Raw genomic sequence first — 19,678 nt, 5'->3', positions numbered from 1 at the left:
GCAAAACTGAAATGATTTCGCACTGGTATTAAATTTGTAGTGTAAATGCACTCTCAGCCAAGAAAAGTGCATATTGTTGATAATATGCAAATAAAATTGTGATATTTTGAAATCTTACATAATAAAGAAAATGCTTAGCACACTTGGCACAACTACCATAAGGAAGTAGGTCACAGTTCCGAGAAATTGATACTCCTTGAATCTGCCTACAAGTTCCGTCTTCTAACTTCTACGCTTGCATATTACAAACAGATTTTACTGATTATGTCTGAATAAAGCTACTTTAGTCAATGAGTGCTCTTTCTCATCACAGCTGAAGGACTATTTTGTTGTAATATTTATCAGTTTTGGAAAGATTATCATTTCTTTGACTAAGAAACAAAGTGGGCAACATTCGGAGAAGATATTTTTACTTCATAAATGACGTAGGATCTAAACGATACAGGAGGTAAGCTTTATTGTATGTTCATTAATGGCGTGCATTTATATGAACAGCACTTGTGATGATAAAAAAGTTACTTATATCATTTCACATTATACTGTGCTGTATAATGACAGAAAAGACTCTGTGTGCCTGTTGTGAAAACACGATTTTTAAATATTTCTGGAGTTTTAGCAGATGCAGGTCAACAATTTTAAAACACAATGTGAGATTATTGTAGCATTCAACTACTTTGAGTATGTGTTTTAAGACATGAACAGTTAGAAAAGTTCATAAGATTTAGTCCCATTAAGAGTGATTTAATTGTGGGCAAAAATGCAATCTATAAATTAAATTAGTTTGATTTTACAATTGGAAGAATTGCCAATGTTATGGTGAAATCATAAAATTCACACATGCAAGATCTGAAAACCTTCAAAAAGATTGATTTTACTCAATAAAAAACAATCAATTTTGTGGGCGGGATGACCACACATTATGTATCAGGTCCATTTGATCATCTTTTAACATATCTCAGAGAGTTCTTCACCTACCACCTCAGTTATTTGGGTTTCTTCCCGCTTCATTACACTGCAATTGTGGATCATTGTTTGACTAGATTTCTAGAATAATCCCGTGTAATTTTATCAGTTAAACTAAGGTGACGATTGCTCAAGTTATGTATGAAGAATCCCTTTTTCTTAATCAAAGGTGGTTGGAAGTTTATCAGATAAATTAACGGTGCTTGTAAGGTGACAGATAAATTGGAAAGGAAATAGAACAAAGAAAAAGAACAAAGAAAAATACAGCACAGGAACAGGCCCTTCGGCCCTCCAAGCCCGCACCGACGATGTTGCCTGACTTAACTAAAACCCTCTACTCTTCTGGGGACCATATCGCCCTATTCCCATTCTATTCATGTACTTGTCAAGACACCCCTTAAAAGTCACTACCATATTCGCTTCCACAACCTCCCCAGACAACGAGTGCTAGGCACCCACTACTCTCTGTATAAAAAATCTGCCTCGTACATCTCCTTTAAACCTTGCCCCTCGCAACTCAAACCTATGTCTATGCGTTACCTATGTGTGACACATTTTGTTGAAAACGCAAGTGTAATTTCAAGTTGCCTTTTCCGTGAGTATTTAATGTGAAGTAAAGGGCCCAAATGGATTTGCAAACTGTAACAGACAGCATGGCTTTAATATTATGGACCTTCACACCAGACTCCACTTTTGCATTACGCATTGTTTGGCACCTGCAAAAACTGTCTTACTGCTGTACATGAATATGAGAACAAGAGAAATAACAATCTCGGGATATTAATTTACTTGCTTTTGAACGTACTGATGACGAAACTATCTCACTTCCTACAGTAATTAGTGCAACTGTATAGCAACAGTCTGTGATGGTATAATTCCAGTCTAGTCTGGAGCCAATTTTAAATAAGTGCCAAGATAATTTTAAGAATTCCTGACTAATGGATATGCGTGCCTTTTCAATGTTGGAAGCCAGTTAAACTTTCCCATGTGCTCTCTCAAAATGTTTCAAAATGGTCTAGCACTAGCTGGAAGGTAAAGAACTGTTTGGACCAATGCTGGTGTTTGTGAACCTTCCTCTCCATTCACCTGATGAAGGAACAGCGCTCCGAAAGCTCGTGATTCTAAATAAACCTGTTAGACTTTAACCTGGTGCTGTGAGACCTCTTACTGTGCCCACCCCAGTCCAATGCTGACACTGCCACATCATTTTAAAGTATACGTGACCAGTTGAGGCTAGTATTCTTATTTCCCCATTTCACTGGTGTCCCATTTTAAAGTATACGTGACCAGTTGAGAGCTTGGTTGAAAATTTCTTGCCTTGCCCACTGTGGGAATTGTAGTGGGCGAGACAAAAAATTTGGCAGACCATTGAGAGGTGTGTTGAGCTCGGGTGGGAATTTCTGGTCTTGGGCTGTGCACAGTCAGAAAATCCCACCCCAGTATCCTCATTTCCCTGTTTTTTTTTCCTCCTGGGAAGGCTTCATGTAGATCCTTGTGATCGACAATCTAGTTTGGGCTCCTGGCTCTGCGTCACGGATTCCAGTATCTGTGATGGAGCTTATTGGCCCTGAAACTTTACACCAGTTGTCCCGATTTCCTTGTGCAGCTTTGATGGGGGGGGGGGTGCAGAGCGGTCAGCTGAGGCCCTGGAGAACCATCAGAAACAGCCCTTTCAAACATTGACACCAGCTTTCCAGGGATTCCATTGATGCTGTATCAAAGTTACAGGGAAAATCTGGGAAATCCCCAGTGGTAGTTATAATTGCAATTAGTTCCAAGTGATGAGTTACAGTTGGTTGACTGCTTGCTACTTCTTAACCTTTTAAATGTTCTTCAGTAAAATTGTGTACCGCACTTGGAACAGTGACAAAATAAAATCTGAAATAGAGACAACAAATTCTGGAAATGCTCAGCAGTTCTGGAAGGATTTTTGGGGAGAGATTTAAATTTAAAATTCAACTAACATCAATTTATAGGTTATATTTTTGGGTACATTTCAGCATCCACAGTATCTTGCTTCTGTTAAACTATAATCTGACTTGGCACTGACTAGTGTTAACAGTTTGAATACATTTACTAAACTTGTCTGCAACTATTTTTATATATACATGAGGCATAGGTCTTTAGGTACTGACTCAATACTCGATAGGTATCAGCCATGATCTGACTGAATGGCAGAGCATGCTTGAATGGTTAAATTGCCTACTTCTGTCCCCAGTGCCTCTGTACTCACTGTGACCATCTTTTGAAACTGCAAAGCAGAGAAGTATCCATGTTAGAAATAGAAAGAATTGGTGTACATTCATATTGCAGCATTCCTGGCACAGTGGCACAGTGGTTAGCACTGCTGCCTCCCAGCACCAGGGACCTGGGTTCAAATCCAGCCTCGGGTGACTATGTGGAGTTTGCATGTTCTCCCCGTGTCTGCATGGGTTTCCTCCGGGTGCTCCGGTTTCCTCCTACAGTCTGAAGATATGCAAGTTAGATGGATTGGCCATTCTAAATTGCCCCATAGTGTCAGAGGGAGTAGCAAGCTAAATACTTGGGGGTTAATGGAATAGAGCCTGTGTGAGCTTATTGTCAGTGCAGGCTTGATGGGCCAAATGGCCTCCTTCTGCGGTTGGAGTTTCTATGATTCCAGGATATCCCAACATTGCTAATAGCCAAAGACTTATTTTTTAAGAGCAGGGTCTGTTCTTTGTGGGCACACTTGGCAGACAATAAACATTCAGCAAATTGTTGGTCAGGATTCTAGGAGAAATCTTATTTTAATAGTTCCATGGATTAAATTCAGAAGATAGCCTGAGCTTGGCCTGATTTCCCAGAAGCTAGCATTCCCTCTGTGGTGCAGTGAAGTATTAGCCTAGATTATGGACCTGACTTTCATTCTAGCAATGAATGAGCTTTCAGTGAGTTAAAATTTCACCCAATATCTTTAAGTGTTCATAGATCATAGAATCCTACTGTGCAGAAGGAGGCTATTTGGCCTCAATCCCACCCAAGCCTTATCCCCATAACCCCATATATTTACCCTAGCTACTCCCCCGACACTAAGGGGCAATTTAGTATTGCCAATCCACCTAACCTCATACATCTTTGGACTATAGGAGGAAACCGGAGCACCCGGAAGAAACCCATGCAGATATCAGAAGAATGTGCAGACTCCGCACAGACAGGGAATCGAACCCGGGTCCCTGGCGCTGTGAAGCAGCAGTGCTAATCACTGTACCACCGTGCCACCCAATTTTTACCCTGTGTTCTCAGGGCCAAAATTGATCTTTACTATTAATTAAATTAGATTAATACAGGCATTACTTAACTGTTAGTTTTCTTGTAATCTTATTTTATCTGAGTGGCAATCAGTTGCTGTTCTTAAATCGTAATTAATTTACGCAACCTGACAAATCCATTTCAGTTCCACACAGTGTCACAGAGTCAATAATATTTTAGTTGATAAAGGGAGCGGGGAGAAGAAAATTAGATGCTTTTTATGAACATTAAAGAAGATGAGAAAATAATTTTGCTCTAATCTGCTATTTGTATAAGTTTGCACCGATAGATTTTGAAGTGGGTTCATTTTTGGTCTCAGGTTTGGGCCGGAATTTTTTGTCTGTCACTCAGAGGGCTGGAAGCGAGAGCAAAATATGATTTTGGCCGTGGTTGGCGCTGGAATATGATTTCACCCTCGCTGGTGAATTAACCAGCAGCCAGGACGAAACATGCACTGGGAAAAGCTCACTGCTGCCAGGGAGGACAGGTAAAGAGTGGGCGCAGAGAAAAGGGATGCTGCAAGCTGGCACTCCTAATGGGCTCCCTCAGCGAGATTGCCACTATGGAGCTGTCTCAGGGAGCTGCAGATCTGTGAAAAATAAATAGCAATGGAAAAACTCTGCAAAACGTGTCGACGCAGCACGTTCAAACACAAGCGTTAGTCCCCAGACACATTTGTGAATTTTATTTCAGCCCTGACACATCATCCTGTCCTGGATCGAGGTTGAAACTAAAATGTTAAGGCTACCTGGCCAATCGGGCCAATCTGTGCCAAATAAAATTGCATTCAATTGTCACCTTAGTGGGCAAAATTGCCTGCTTGATTGTTGGCGGTGTGCTTCTGACTCTCACACGCCCGCCGACCAAAATATTGTGGTGACATTCAGATGCATGCCTGATGTTTATTCACACAATTTTAAGTATTAATGTTTCAAGTAGGCTTACATTAACACTGCAATGAAGTTACTGTGAAAATCCCCCAGTCGCCACACTCTGGCACCTGTTCGGGTACACTGAAGGAGAATTTAGCACTACCAATGCTCGTAACCAGCATGTTTTTCAGACTGTGGGAGAAAACTGGGGCACCCGGAAGAAACCACGCAGACACTAGGAGAACGTGCAAACTCCGTACAGGCAGTGACCCAAGCTGGGAACCCAGGACTCTGGCACGATGTGACAGCAGCGCTAACCATGATTTCATGTGTTTCCAGGTTGGGCAAATGCTGGCCCGAGCAACATGAAATCCTGGCTTTGGAGTTGTGCAGCGTATGCACAGACCAAACCCAGAGATCTGCACCAGTAATTGGTCTTCATTTTTCTGATGAGCTACTGGCAAATGTTGCAACTCCAGAGTTAATTTGCCCCATGTAAAAAATGAATTTAGGACAATGTTCCAGGCTGGCAGTGGCCCTCAGGTATTGGGAGCTAGTGGCTGAAGCAGGCAGCAGGAATCAATGATTTCCAGGGTTATTGATGAGGGGGGAGCTCTCCTGATCTTGGAGCTTCACATAAAAGTTGCGTCTTCACAAAAGAACAAATTACGTCTTCGCCCTTGGTGCTTGAAGGGGGTCACTGAAACCATGCAAGTGAGGTAGGCCTGAAGTCTGCCCCAATAATTGGCTCAAATTTTATGCAGGTATCCTCCAGTGTGTTTTAGGCCATTATTGAAACTTCAGGGCCTGATAATTGCTTTATGCATACGCTCTGGAAATCTATGAAACAGACCAAGAGACTGTGCACCCTCTCCCATTTTGCTTCTGGACAATACACACCAATGTTTATCCTGCTGCCTTTTTACTTGTCACCTCATCAAGCACTGGACAGACAAAGATATAAAAGTAAGGCAGAATGGAGAAACTATAATAGGCGGGATTTTCCGGCTGCGCTCGCTCCAAATCTGGAAAATTCTATCCGAGGTCAACGGACCTTTGCATGGGCAGTGTCCCGTCCATTATGATTCCTGCGGCAAGTGGGATGGGAAAACCTCACTCCATATCACTGCAGCTGAAAACAATATCAACTTCTGGTGACACCATCAGAGGGCTTAATGACAGTACGCTCGGACCCATTATCGATGTTCCAGTAATAAACATGTCAGGCAGGTAAGGGAAATAGAGACAGAACCAGGGGGCAAGCAAGTCAGAAGATTACAGAAGAAAAGGGTAAGAGGAAGGCCACAAATGTCTGAGAAATCCATGATGACTGAAAAACAAAAGGAAGGAAAAGGTGAGGAGCAGGAGGGAGATACAGTAGGAATGTACTGAAAGGTGGTAATTCATTTTTGTTAAGCAGTCGTTCCAGCTGATATTTGATCCAGGCCACTTTCCAAAGATGACCATTGAATAAGATAAATTGAAGCAGAAAATCTATCGAGTTTAGATTCAGATTATTATTAGATCACGTAAGACAAGGCTGCTGAATTATGCTAGTTGCTGAAATAATATTACACCAAGACAAAGGACAGTCATCTGAATGTGATGAATGAAGGGAAAGCTACAGAAGGGTGAATTTTCCCACTCCACAGGCAAGGGATAAACCATGGAAAGGTCTGTTAACCTCAGACAGCATTTTCTGGTTCTGGGGCAAGCATGGCCAGAAAATCCCACCCAAAGTTGATTATCCTTGCTTTTAAAAAGTAATGGGGTGGCACGGTGGCACAGTAGTTAGCACTACTCTCTCACAGTGCCAGGGACCCGGGTTCAGTTCCCAGCTTGGGTCACTGTGTGTGCAGAGTTTGCACATTTTTCCCTTGTGGGTTTCCTCCAAGTGCTCTGGTTTCCTCCCACAGTCTAAAGATGTGTAGGTTAGGCAGAATGGACATGATAAACTGCCCCTTAGCCTTTAAATATGCGTAGGTTGGGTGGATTAGCCATGGTAAATGTGCAGGGTTGTGGGGATAGGGCAGAGAGGGCGGCCTGGCTGGGATTTTATTTCGGAGAGTTGGTAGAGACTCAATGGGCCACATGGCCCTGTCGGGATTCAGTGGATTCTATGGTTCTACCAATTCAGAATAAATCCAGAAGAAATCAAATCCGGCCAATTACTTCCTCATTGGTTGACTTGCCATCAGCAAAGAGATGGCAAGTGTCATTGACAGTGCTATTAAATGGTACTTACTCAGCAATAACCTGCTCGCTGATGTTCAGTTTGTGTTCTGAGAGGGCCACTGGCTTCGACCTCATTATAATCTTGTTCAAACATGGACAAAAAAGCTGAATTCCGGAGGTAAGGTGAGACTGACTGCCCTTGACATCAAGGCAGCATCTGACTGGGTGTGGTATCAAGACACTGCTAGTAAAATTGAATGGAAATCAGTGGCAAAACTCTCCATTGACTAGAGTCATGCCTAGCACCAAAGACGATGGTTATGATTAATGGAAGCCGACCATCCCAGCCCTTGGACCTTGCCGCAGGAGTTCCTAAGAGTAGTGTCCTAGGCTCAACAACCTTTAGCTGCTTCATTGTAAGGTCAGAGTGGAGATGTTCACTGGTGATCGCTCAGTGTTCAATACCATTCAGAATACCACAGATACTGAAGCAGTCTGTGCCCCCATGTAGCAAGGGCTGGACAATGTCCAAGCCTCTGGGCCATCAGGGATAAGTAACTTTCACACCACACTGCTATCAGCCAACAACCATCTCCAACAAGGGAGAATCTAACATGGCCCTTGATTGATGGCATTATGATCCTAGAAACTGAACAGGGCCAACCATATTTTCCACACCGTCCACACTGGGTTTCGTGGTGGTGAAGGCAGCCTGCTATTGGCTGGCAGTGGGATCTTCTGGTCCTGCCGCTGTCAGGTGGAAATCCATAGAGAGGTTCACCGTTGGTAGGCTTGGAAGATCCCACCAGCAGGAATGGCAGAAATTTCCAGTCAACGTGGTTACAAGAGCAGATCAGAGGCTGGGAATTCATTGGTAAGTAACTTGCCTTCTGACTCCCCAATGCCTGTCCACCATCTACAAGGCACAAGTCAGGATTGTGATGGAATACTCTTTATTGTTTGGATGAGTGCAGATTCAAGCAACACCCATGAAGCTGGCCCCTGTCCAGGAGAAAGCAGCCTGCTTCACTGGCGCCCCAACCTTAAACGTTGGCGCTCTCCACCACCAATGTAGATTGGCAGCAGTCTGTACCATACACAAGTTGCACTGCAGCAAGTCTCCAAGGCTTCTTTGACAACACCTTCCATACTTGTGACCACTGTTTCCTAGCAGGAGAAGAGCAGCAGGTGAATAGAAACACCCCATCCGCATGTTCCCCTCCAAGTCGCTCACCATCCTGAACCGTATTTCCGTATTTTCTCTCAGCAAGTCAAAATCCTGGAACTCCCTCACTAACAACACTGTGGGTGAAGCTGCAGGTGAATTATTTCACAATATACAGCAGTCTCTCAACTGTGCTACTTATACTTTGTACTTTTTGTATACAGTGTACCCAAGTAAATGCACAGTCTGCAGGAAATGACTTCTCAGTCAGGCCTCAGAACACTCTGCTTAATTACTTTTGAACCTTAAAGTAAAGAATACGGCGATGCATGCCATTCTTAGCTCACCAGAGAATATGGGACTGAAACACTGAATATTGTATATGCTGCAGGCAAAGTAGCTGAATAATAATGCGGGTTAGGTGCATTGGCCATGCTAAATTACCCCTTAGTATCCCGGGATGCGTAGGTTAGAAGGGTTAGCGGGGTAAATATATGGGGTTGTGAGGATAGGGTCTGGGTGGGATTGTTGTTGGTGCAGACTCAATGGGCCAAATGGCCTCCTTTTGCACTGTAGGGATTCTATGATTCTATGAAAGCATCAACACATAATTGTGAAACTTAAATTGAAAATAACTATTTCAAAATGGGTGTAAAATGAAAATACAAGACTACTAATCTCAAACAGGCTATGTTATTGGTGTATGATACAAACTATCATTGTTAATGACCATTTTCATGTTACCGAAATATTGGGAACTCGTGTTTGACTTCCCATCAATTTGATACAGCAAGTAAGTGTCCTGATAGTTGTGATCACAATCTAGATATCTTTTCATTAGAAATTTCAGCTTATTGCATAAAAATTTGCTGGTTTTATAAAACAATTATGAACTAATCCTTTCAGGCTGAAACACCCAAATGTTTAATCACCGTGTGGTCACGGTAAACATATTGCAACCTAAGTATCAAGTAAAATAACGGATGAAGTGCCTGCAATTTATTCCCTCGAGATGTTCAAATGTGTTAAAGAAATGATTTTTTTAAACATTATTTACGATTTTAATTTCCATCCATGCAGGGCATCCTTTTCTCATTTCGAACAGGGAGTATGTAGCATGAGTCATAGTTTGGATATCTTAATTCATATTGCTATGCTTTATAGTTTATAGGTCGGAGTATATGTCTTAAAATTCTTTAAGAAAGTTTTAGCCTTAAACAGGTGCCATGGCCTAGACTATCACTATTACGGTTGGGGAAAAACATTTTCCATTCAACAACATCCTACTTGTGACCACAAACTATCATAAGTAGGTATCTGCACACCAGATTCATAAGAGTTTGTGACATTTGCCTCCAAGTATGCAATTGCAGATTATTTATTCAGCATGTGATTGCCAGGTTTATTCTTAGTATTTAGGTTGTCAGTTTAACCAGTAAATTCTACATTTCTTTGTGGCTTCCTACTCTACTTTGTTTTAATTCATTCATAGGATATGGGTGTCACTAGTTGCCAGCATTTATTGCCCATCTCTAGTCGCTATTGGAGGGCAGTTGTGGATCAACCACATTGCTGTGGCTCTGGAGTCACATGTAGACCAGACTGCGTAAAAATGGCAGATTTCCTTCCCTAAAGGACATTAGCAAACCAGATGGTTTTTCCGAAATCGACAATGGGTCATCATTAGAATCTTAATTCCATATATTTTTTATTGAATTCAAATTTCACCATCTGCTGTGGTGGGATTTGATCCCGGGTCCCCAGAATATTAGCTGAGTTGCTGGCTTAATAGTCCAGCGATAACACCACTTGACTATCACCTCCCCCTTAATCCTCATAACACCAGTCACTTGCACTTCACACTTTGGTACTTGTCTAAAAGCATTTGGACCAAAGGCATTTAAGGGTAACTTGATTGAGCAAATTCTTTGAAAGTATACAGGCAGATTTCCTCTACTGTTCTTCTCTTCATCCTCTCCTTGATCTTCTGATATTTCTTTGGGTCAGCAAGTGGGTATTCACAAAATGAACCAGATAGCGACTTCCACCTTGATTTTCTTTCCTTTATTACGGTGGCGCGGTCAAATCATTATTCATCAGACGTAAAAGTACTCAACTTTCAGTCGGAAACTTTCGCTGAATGTTATAATTGCGTGGGCTCTCAAAGAATAAATGTTACAGAACGGGAAGATTAAATTAATCACTTGCTTTGAATGTGCCGTTCTAAATTTTCCTCAAGAAAAATATTAAATGTCACTCAAGGTGTCCCTAAAGGCAGCCCACTTGCAATTAATTTTCATAATTCCACTCACCAGACTGTGTAGATTCTTGTTGATAAGGAAAGCTGAATTTCCGGATCCTTTCAAGGGCGGGAACAGAGGCCGACAAGGCCTACATGTACCAACATGCCAATTTCCTGACCCCTTGCCTGACCCTGACTATTTTGGGCAGGCTGGACTTGGATTTGGAAAGTAATTAGATTTGTTAAGAGCCTGTTAAGCACACTGAAATGAGGCCAACTGGGCTTTTACAATTGGCTTCCACTCTCCCGACCTGACAGCGTTTAATCATCTGCAGGCAGACATCTCACGTCAGGCCAGGTGTTGCAGGCAGGCTACAGGCCCTCTCTGCCTGCTTAGGGTGTGGGTGCAGCTAAAAGATTGGAGAGCGGGTGTCTGTTGTTTTCGTTTATTTAAACTTTTAATAAAAGGGGACAGGAGATTGTTTTGGCAGATAAAGCAAAGGAGAATCCAAAGAGCTCCTTCAAATACATAAAGGTAAATACATAAATACATAACGAGTAACAAGGGAGAGAGTAGGGCCTCTTAAGGATCAACACGGTCATCTATGTGGGGGTCCACAAGAGATGGAGTGAGACCTTAAATGAATATTTCTCATCAGTATTTACTATTGAAGAAAGCATGGACGTTAGGGAACTTGAAGAATTAAATAGTGATGTGTTGAGGAGTATACACATTACAGAGAAGGGGGTGCTGGAAGTCTTAAAGTGCATCAAGATAGAGAAATCCCTGGGACCTGATGAAGTGTATCCCAGGACATTGTGGAAGGCTAGGGAGGAAATTGTGGGTCCCCTAACTGAGATATTTGAATAACTGATAGCCACGAGTGAGGTGCCTGAAGATTGGAGAGTGGCAAATGTTGTGCCTTTGTTTAAAAAGGGCTGCAGGGAAAAGCCTGGGAACTACAGGCCAGTGAGCCTTACATTTGTGGTGGGTAAGTTGTTGGAAGGTATTTTGAGAGACAGGATCTGTAGGCATTTAGAAACATAAGGACTGACTAGGAACAGTCAGCATGGCTTTGTGAGTGAAAAGTCATGACTCATAAATTTGACTGAGTGTTTTGAAGGGGTAACCAAGAAGGTAGATGAGGGCAGCTCAGTTGATGTTGTCTTATGGACTTTAGCAAGGCCTTTGACAAGGTATGGCATGGTTGGTTGTTGCATAAGGTTAAATCTCACTGGATCCAGGATGAGGTATTTATATGGATACAAAATTGGTTTCTTGACAGAAGCCAGAGGGTGGTTGTAGAGAGTTGTTTTTCAAACTGGAGGCCTGTGACCAGCAGTGTGTCTCAAGGATCAGAGCTGGATCCACTGTTATTTGGCATTTATATTAATGATTTGGATGAGAATATAGGAGGTATGGTTAAAAGTTTGCAGATGACCCCAGGATTGGTGGCATAGTGGACAGTGAAAAAAGTTATCTCCAATTGCAACGGGATCTTAGTCAATTGGGTCATGGGGCTGACAAATGGCAGATAGAATTTAGTTTAGACAAATGCGAGGTGATGCATTTTGTTAGATTGAACCAAGGCAGGACTTACTTAATGGTAGGGCATTGGGGAGAATTACAAAACAAAGAGATTTAGAGGTATATGTTCATAGCTCCTTGAAAGTGGAGTCACAGGTGGACAGAATGGTGAAGAAGGCATTTGGCGTGCTTGGTTTCATTGGTCAGAACATTGAACACAGGGAGTTGGAATGTCTTGTTGAAGTTGTACAAGACATTGGTAAGGCCACACTTGGAATACTGTGTGCAATTCTCCTTCCCCAATTATAGAAAGGATGCTATTAAACTCAAAAGAGTGCAGAAAAGATTTACTAGGATGCTACCAGAACATGATGGATTGAGTTATAAGGAGAGGCTGGATAGACTGGGACTTCTTTCTCTGAAGCATAGGAGGCTGAGAGGTAATCTTATAGAGGTCTATAAAATAATCAGGGGCACAGATCAGCTAGATAGTCAATATCTTTTCCCAAAGGTAGGGGAATCTAAAACTAGATGGTGTAGATTTAAGGTGGGAGGGGAGAGATACAAAAGTGTCCAGAGGGGCAATTTTTTTCATGCAGAAGGTGATGAGTGTCTGGAACAAGCTGCCAGAGGCGGGTACAATCTCATCTTTTAAAAAGCAGTTAAATAGTTACATGGGTATGATGGTTACAGAGGGTTATGGGCCAAATGCGAGCAGTTGGGACTGGTTTAGGGGTGTAAAAAAAAGGGCGGTATACACAAGTTGGGCCGAAGGGCCTGATTCCACGATGTAAACATCTATGACTCAACGACCGCTATGACTCTAAATGTTGGTGTGATGGCACCTCTGTGTTGAAGCACCCTCTCAGTTACTTATCCTGCACTGCAACTATTGCTTCTCTACAGCTGGAAGGGCTTTGACTGACCCTGCAGCTTCACAACCCTGCCTGCCATCTTTATTTAGACGGGGAAGCTTTCACCATTCCAATTAAAGGGATTCTCATGTCAAATTCTGAAAGGGTGACTTTCTCCCTGGGACGGGCTGGGGGGCTCAGCATCTGGGAAACAGCCCTGACTGCGCTTCCCACTCCGATGTGCAAATTCAGTCCCCATAATTCTAATTAAAGTTAAAGTTTATTTATTAGTGTCACAAGTAGGCTTGCATTAATGCTTCAATTCAGTTGCTGTGAAAATCCTCTAGTTGCCACACTCTGGCGCCTATTTGGGTGTACTGGGGGAGAATTTAGCGCGGCCAATGCCTCTAACCAGCACGTTGTTTAGACTGTGGGAGGAAACTGGAGCATCCGGAGGAAACCCACACAGACGTGAGGAGAATATATAGACTCCGCACAGACAGTGACCCAAGCCGAGAATTGGATCTTGATCCAGATGCAATGAGGCAGCAGTGCTAACCACTATGCCCCCAAGACGTGTAATACAGCATTAGCATCAATCTTAGAAACAGACAGAACAATCCACATTAAATCTAGTTGTTAATATAAATTAAACAATTGACAGTCTGTAATATTTTCACCGTTACTCATTCTGCAAAATTAAGTAATAAACCCAAATAAGTATGAATAGAGTATTCTAGAGTTTTGCTTTGTTTGTGGAATTGAATCAAAATTACTCTGAGTTGTTAACTTGGGTGCTCATATTTTTACTACTTGTCATTCCTGTAGTGACACTTAAGTGTTATCCATCTGTTCAAGGCATGAGGGCTGGATTGCATCATTGTCCACTCTATCCAGTGATAAGCAACCTTGGCTAGTGAGTGAGCTGCATGAGTGTCTCTCCTCCAAGACTGAAGTCAGCGTTATTCACTAACCATGACCCCATGAATAAGATTAAATCCGTTTAATACATGACAAATATTTAATGACAGGTTATAGAAAATGCTTAATCGTTTATATATTAATAGAACTATCAACCACATGGTAAGAACAAAATAAGTATTTATGCTTTGGATGCAGAGGGAGCTTTCACAGTCAATGTTGTGTGCAATCAGCACGCACCTCACTTCACTTACCCGTGTTTAATGTGCGCATCACTGCAGTCATGCAGGTAGGAAAAGAAACTACACAGATGGAAATCAGCGGAATGGGGCAATGGCCAACAAAATTACCTGTGGGCCATACTCAGATGGTCGCATGTAGCCCCTGAGCCACATGTTTACCATTATGTCTCTATCCCATTGTGGTCAAGTGATAAACAAAGGACAGAATTCTTAAGAAGCAAACATGACCAGGAGGCAGACTTTGATTCAGTACAGTGTTGTAAGACATATTTAATTACAAAGGGAATCTCTGTCAAGTTGTACTGATATCAGGTGGTTTTTGGGACACCTTGCAGCTACAGGATGACAGACACATTCGGTGCTGCTGCTTTTGGTTATGCATCTCCTTGACCCTCAAGGGAAAGGAAGTTTATCAGTAAAGATGGTGCAATGGAGTTTGGGTCTTATGCTTGTCATGGTTGAGTAGCTGGAAGTACAGGCTGAGTGATGTGGCATTGAGATTGTGTTATCTGTAAGAGATTGAGGTAGAGCTGTGAATGTAAATATTGGTGTGCTGGTAGAGGTTGTTGGTCGGTGAACGATGGCTGTGTGGTGAATGGAGCTGGGTATGAGGCTCGTGGTTCATTTGTATGAGGTCATTAAACTTCTTCCGGCATTGTATCTAGGTCAGTGTAGCTGGGCTTCATACACTGAAGCGATGGCTGGCTGCTTCCACTGCCTCCCCATTGTTTGTCTGGAATAATCTGGTACCCTGTCAGTAAGGATGTTTTTCCCCTATCCACCTTCAGTACAAGGCCTCCAGAACTATGTCAGGGAATGTTTCCCATTTTCACTCTTCTTCCTTCCCTGGGATTCTTTCCCAGCCAGTTCCAGCCTCTGGTGCAATCAGAATGCATGTCCCCCTTAAGACAAACAGACTGGCTTTAAGTGGGTTTAGCATCACATGAACTTAACCCTTGCTGAGGCATAGAGCCACTCAGCAGTGTGTTTAACACACCAATGTTATTTAAAATATGCAGCCAACACAAACAAAGGTGTACAGGTTAATGTGAATCATAATCTCCCTGTCCGTTTATGGATCTTATCCAATTTTCTCCTCCTCCCTTCCCCATGGTTTAGAATTGTCTTCAAGTCTGAAGTAGTTGGAAATAAATAGCAATGAGTTTTCTTACCCACGTACTGGGACTGGGCATAATAAAACAAAATGATTTGCACGTTGTGCTGCACAACTTTGGAGAAAACCCTTTTAATATGTGCAAATGTTGGTCCTTTTCAATTTCAGATGAAATTCCAAAGGCAAAGCTGGAGAATTCTGATTAGTTGTAAATGATAATCACATTATGTCACTGAGCTGCCGTAGATACTGACATAGCAATGACCTTTGCAGCTTTAAGTTTAGCAATGTCACAATGGTTAGCACTGCTGCCTCATAGCTCTACTGATCTGGGTTAAATTCTGGCCTCAGGTCACTGTCTGAATGGAATTTGTACATTCTCCCTGTGTCTATGTGGGTTTCCCCAGATACTCCGGTTTCCTTCCACACTCCAAAAATGTGAAGGTTATGTAGATTGGCCATGCTAAAGTGACAATTAATGGGGTTGCAGGGATAGGGCCTAGGTGGGATTGTTGTCGGTGCAGGCTCAATGGGCCGAATGGCCTCGTTGTGCACTGTGGGGATTCTATGATTCTAAGCGAAACTTATTAAACATTTGAAGGCAAATTAGATGAAGGGTTAAGATTTAAAAAAGCAAGGCACTGGGTTTGGGTTTCAGATGTTAGAGGCAATCCACTCTGTAAAGTTCTGTAATGCTAAGCCATGATGTGTTTTAGATGCAAATAGATAAGAATGCTCTTTTTTTGACACTAATCTTAAGCTTGTGACTCCTTCAGCCTTAGTATTTGTGTGCGCCAAATTCAAATGAAAGTTAATTTGCTCTTGCCACTTTGACCCTAAGTTTGGATTCAAGGTTTTAAACTTTCCTGTACTGAGCTTGAATTGGAAATTTTGAAAAATAAAATATATCATTGAGTCGGCGTTTTATTTTGTGAACATGGAACATTTAACTGATCTCGCACATGGAAGTCTCTAGAATCTCTAACAGGTAGATTGCAACAGACTGATGTTCAGGGATAAATTGTAAAGATACAAATTTCAGCTCACCAAACCCTTGTACTGAGTTCTCACATTTGAAAAATAGTAGAGTGGTTTGGTCTACTAATATTGTCACCACATGTTTCTGGCAGTAAAACCAAAAACTCTAGATCGTAAAAGCACACAGGAAGCTCAGATGAGGGCAATTATTTGGGTCTAATGTTATTTAAAATAACATTGATGGTTTGAGTTATAAGGAGATGCTGAATAGGCTGGGACATTTTGCTTTGGACCGTAGAAGGCTGAGGGGAGATCCTACAGTGGTCTATAAAATAAGGAGGGGCATAGATCAGCTAGACAGTCAATATTTTTTCCCAGCGGCAGAGGAGTCTAAAACTAGACGGCATAGGTTTAAGGTGAGATGGGAGAGATACAAAGGGTCCAGAGGGACAATTTTTTCACATAGAGGGTGGTGAGTGTCTGGAACGAGCTGCCAGAGGTAGTAGTAGACGCGGGTACAATTTTGTCTTTTAAAAAGCGTTTAGATAGTTACATGGGTAAGATGGGTATAGAGGGATATGGGCCAAATGCAGACAATTGGGACTAGTTTAGGGGTTTAAAAAAAAGACAAATTGGGCCAAAGGGCCTGTTCCATGCTGTAAACTCCTATGACTCTATGACTCTAATTTGGCTTGTCCATTGGGGAAAGACAATTTCCTACCACATTGTCGCCTTATATTTGACATATAAGTCAAAGGTTTTGTTCCCAGCTAGTTTCTCCAGGATTAAGATTAAAGTGGTGAATGGATAATCTAGAAGCATTATCAGGAAGAAGGTCTATTCATCAAATGTGACCAACAGTTCCTCATACTGATTGTTGAATTTGTCTTCCACATACATCAGTCCCAAGTTGTCCTTTTGTTAGTTTTGGTGTAATCCTTCTTATTCTATTGAGTGGGAAAAGCTCCCTATGCCACATTCTCTGGAATTGCATCCATTGGGATCTTTCTTACAATGTTAATAGGAAGATTTAAAAAGCTGTAACAAAAACAAAAAGTGCTGGGAAATCTCAACAGTTCTGACAGTAGCTGTGGAGAGAGAATGGGGCTAATGTTTTGAGTCTGGATGACCCTTTATCAGAGCTCTATCTAGTTCAGGAAGTGCACGTGGAAAATGAAATTGTTGAAACTCAAGTTCTTGTTACTTTCAGTAATGAAACTCGACTGCCACAGCTATTTCAATACTGCAATGGAATCTTGTCACAAGCAAAGAAGCATTAAGTGAGCGATACAGTGAGAAGGTGTTGTTGATTCTTGAATAAAGGGCATACTTACTGGTCGGGCTTCCTACTGGTGTGCCCATGAAGTATTTCATTAAATTTTATAAGTATTTAAACATACTGCTTTGGAAAACATAATCGTTTGCTAAGCACATATGAAGAAAAAGTAAGCAACATGCTTAAAAAGATTTGTCTTTAAGATCACAGAACACAGATAGGGCATGCATCCCATCTTGTCCTCCTGGCTTCTTGTTGACTCCAAACTTAATCTCACTGTCTTGGTTTTCCTCTAGCCTTGTAACTTTTATGGCTTTGAATATTTATAGAATAGAAAAGGATCACATCAGTCCAGAAGGAGGCATTTTGGCCCATCAAATTTGCACCAACTCTCTGAAACAGCATCTTACCCAGGCCCTCCCCCTGTAACCCTATGTCGTTACACTGATAATCCCCCTAACCTGCACACATTGGGACACTAAGAGGCAATTTACCCTGGCCAATCCATCTAACCTGCACATCTTTGGATTGTGGGAGGAAACCAGAGCACCCAGAGTAAACCCACGCAGACATGGGGTGAATGTGCAAATGCCACACGGTTACCCATGGTCGGAATCAAATCCAGGTCCCTGGTGCTGTGAGGCAGCAGTGCTAATCATTGTGCCACTGTACCTTTCCTTAATCGATGCAATTTAAATCCAGGTCTTCTTCCACAACCTCTATTGATCCACGCTCCCATTCCTTAAGGCCAGTCTTGACTCAAAGATTTTGGCAGTATTGGAGGGCTGGAAGAAGCCTACTGGCCTCCAGAGCTTCAGTAGATTCATTACCCTATTAGTACTAATCATGGAGGTCACGTAGCTCAGTAGGTAATGTCCAGCTTCTGTGTCAGAAGTGCTGTGTTCAAATCCCAGTCCAGGACTTGGTCATGGAAGAAACATTCCTGAAATGATTCTGCAAGTTGTTAGTTAACCCTGAGCATTTCTTGCATCCACAGTATTGGTCACAAATCAGAACATTTGTTGTTTGATTAAAGTGGGAGTTTTTGTGCTATGTGGAACAAAGGTTATTAATTTACTATGAAGGCATGTGAAATAAAACTTTTATTAGATAACATTTTGTGCATTTTCTTGGTGCTTTGGGTATGCATTTTTTCCCTTTTTCATTCTTAAAGCTGGGGTACATGTAACAAAATGATGTGCAAGTTGCCCTGATTGGAAATACAGGTTAAAATGGCTCACCGGTGTAAATGTGTCAGATCAGAATTACAATCTTTAAATCATTGCCCTTGCATTTCTGCCTTGATTAGAACTTGGTTGTTTCAGCTTGCTCTGCCCCATTACCTTTGTCTGATCTGGATTGACTCTCATTGTATGCGTATCGCTGTTTGCTGTGAAGATGGATACAAGGCGCAAATTTTGCTCTTGGCCTGAACTGTGCTTGGCTGGACGGACTGAGGCAAGTGCCTGTGTTCACTCACAAAGAGATAAAATATGGCCCTTTTATTTCATTAATCTCGTCGAGATGATGTTCCTTTCTGGGTTTAATGAGTAGTTAACGGAGGATTAATTATTTCATGACAATCCTTTTCAATGTGACTGTCAATGTTAATGGACATGTGTCAGAAAATATGGATATTGAATTTTGATTCGTTCTGAGAGTTGTTTACCTTTGATCTTGTTTGGGGTGGCACAGTGGCACAGTGGTTAGCACTGCTGCCTCACAGCGCCAGGGCTCCGGTTTCAATTCCGGCCACGGGACACTGTCTGTGTGGAGTTTGCACATTCTTGCCGTGTCTGCGTGGATTTCCTTCTGATGCTCTGGTTTCCTCCTACAGTCCAAAGGTATGTGGGGTAAGATGGATTGGCCATGCTAAGTTAACCCTAGTCTCAGGAGGATTAGTAGGGTAAATATGAGGGGTTATGGGAATTGGGCCTGGGTTGGATTGTGGTCGGTGCAGACTCGATGGGCTGAATGGCTTCCTCCTGCACCGTAGGAATTCTATGTGTCTCAATAATCTATGATAATAATTCAATTATTATTGTCACTGCATTATGATGCAGTGAAAAGAATTGTAT

The 19,678-nt window shown here is 42.1% G+C and overlaps 1 protein-coding gene across 1 annotated transcript in view; it reads left to right on the top strand.

Annotated features, from left to right (window-relative positions):
• The first annotated feature begins 212 nt into the window (after positions 1-212).
• zap70 (zeta chain of T cell receptor associated protein kinase 70) overlaps positions 213-19,678 on the top strand; it is a 92,203-nt gene continuing 72,737 nt past the window's right edge. The window contains exon 1 of the mRNA XM_080212573.1: positions 213-448. The gene's annotated coding sequence lies outside the window, so the exon portion shown is untranslated. The remainder of the gene's footprint in view (positions 449-19,678) is intronic.

The sequence above is a fragment of the Carcharhinus amblyrhynchos genome, chromosome 26, assembly GCF_965287045.1.
Source record: "Carcharhinus amblyrhynchos chromosome 26, sCarAmb.v2.hapA, whole genome shotgun sequence".
NCBI lineage: Eukaryota > Metazoa > Chordata > Chondrichthyes > Carcharhiniformes > Carcharhinidae > Carcharhinus > Carcharhinus amblyrhynchos.
The sequence above is the reverse complement of the archived record's forward strand: the minus strand, read 5'-3'. Positions and strand labels throughout refer to the sequence as shown.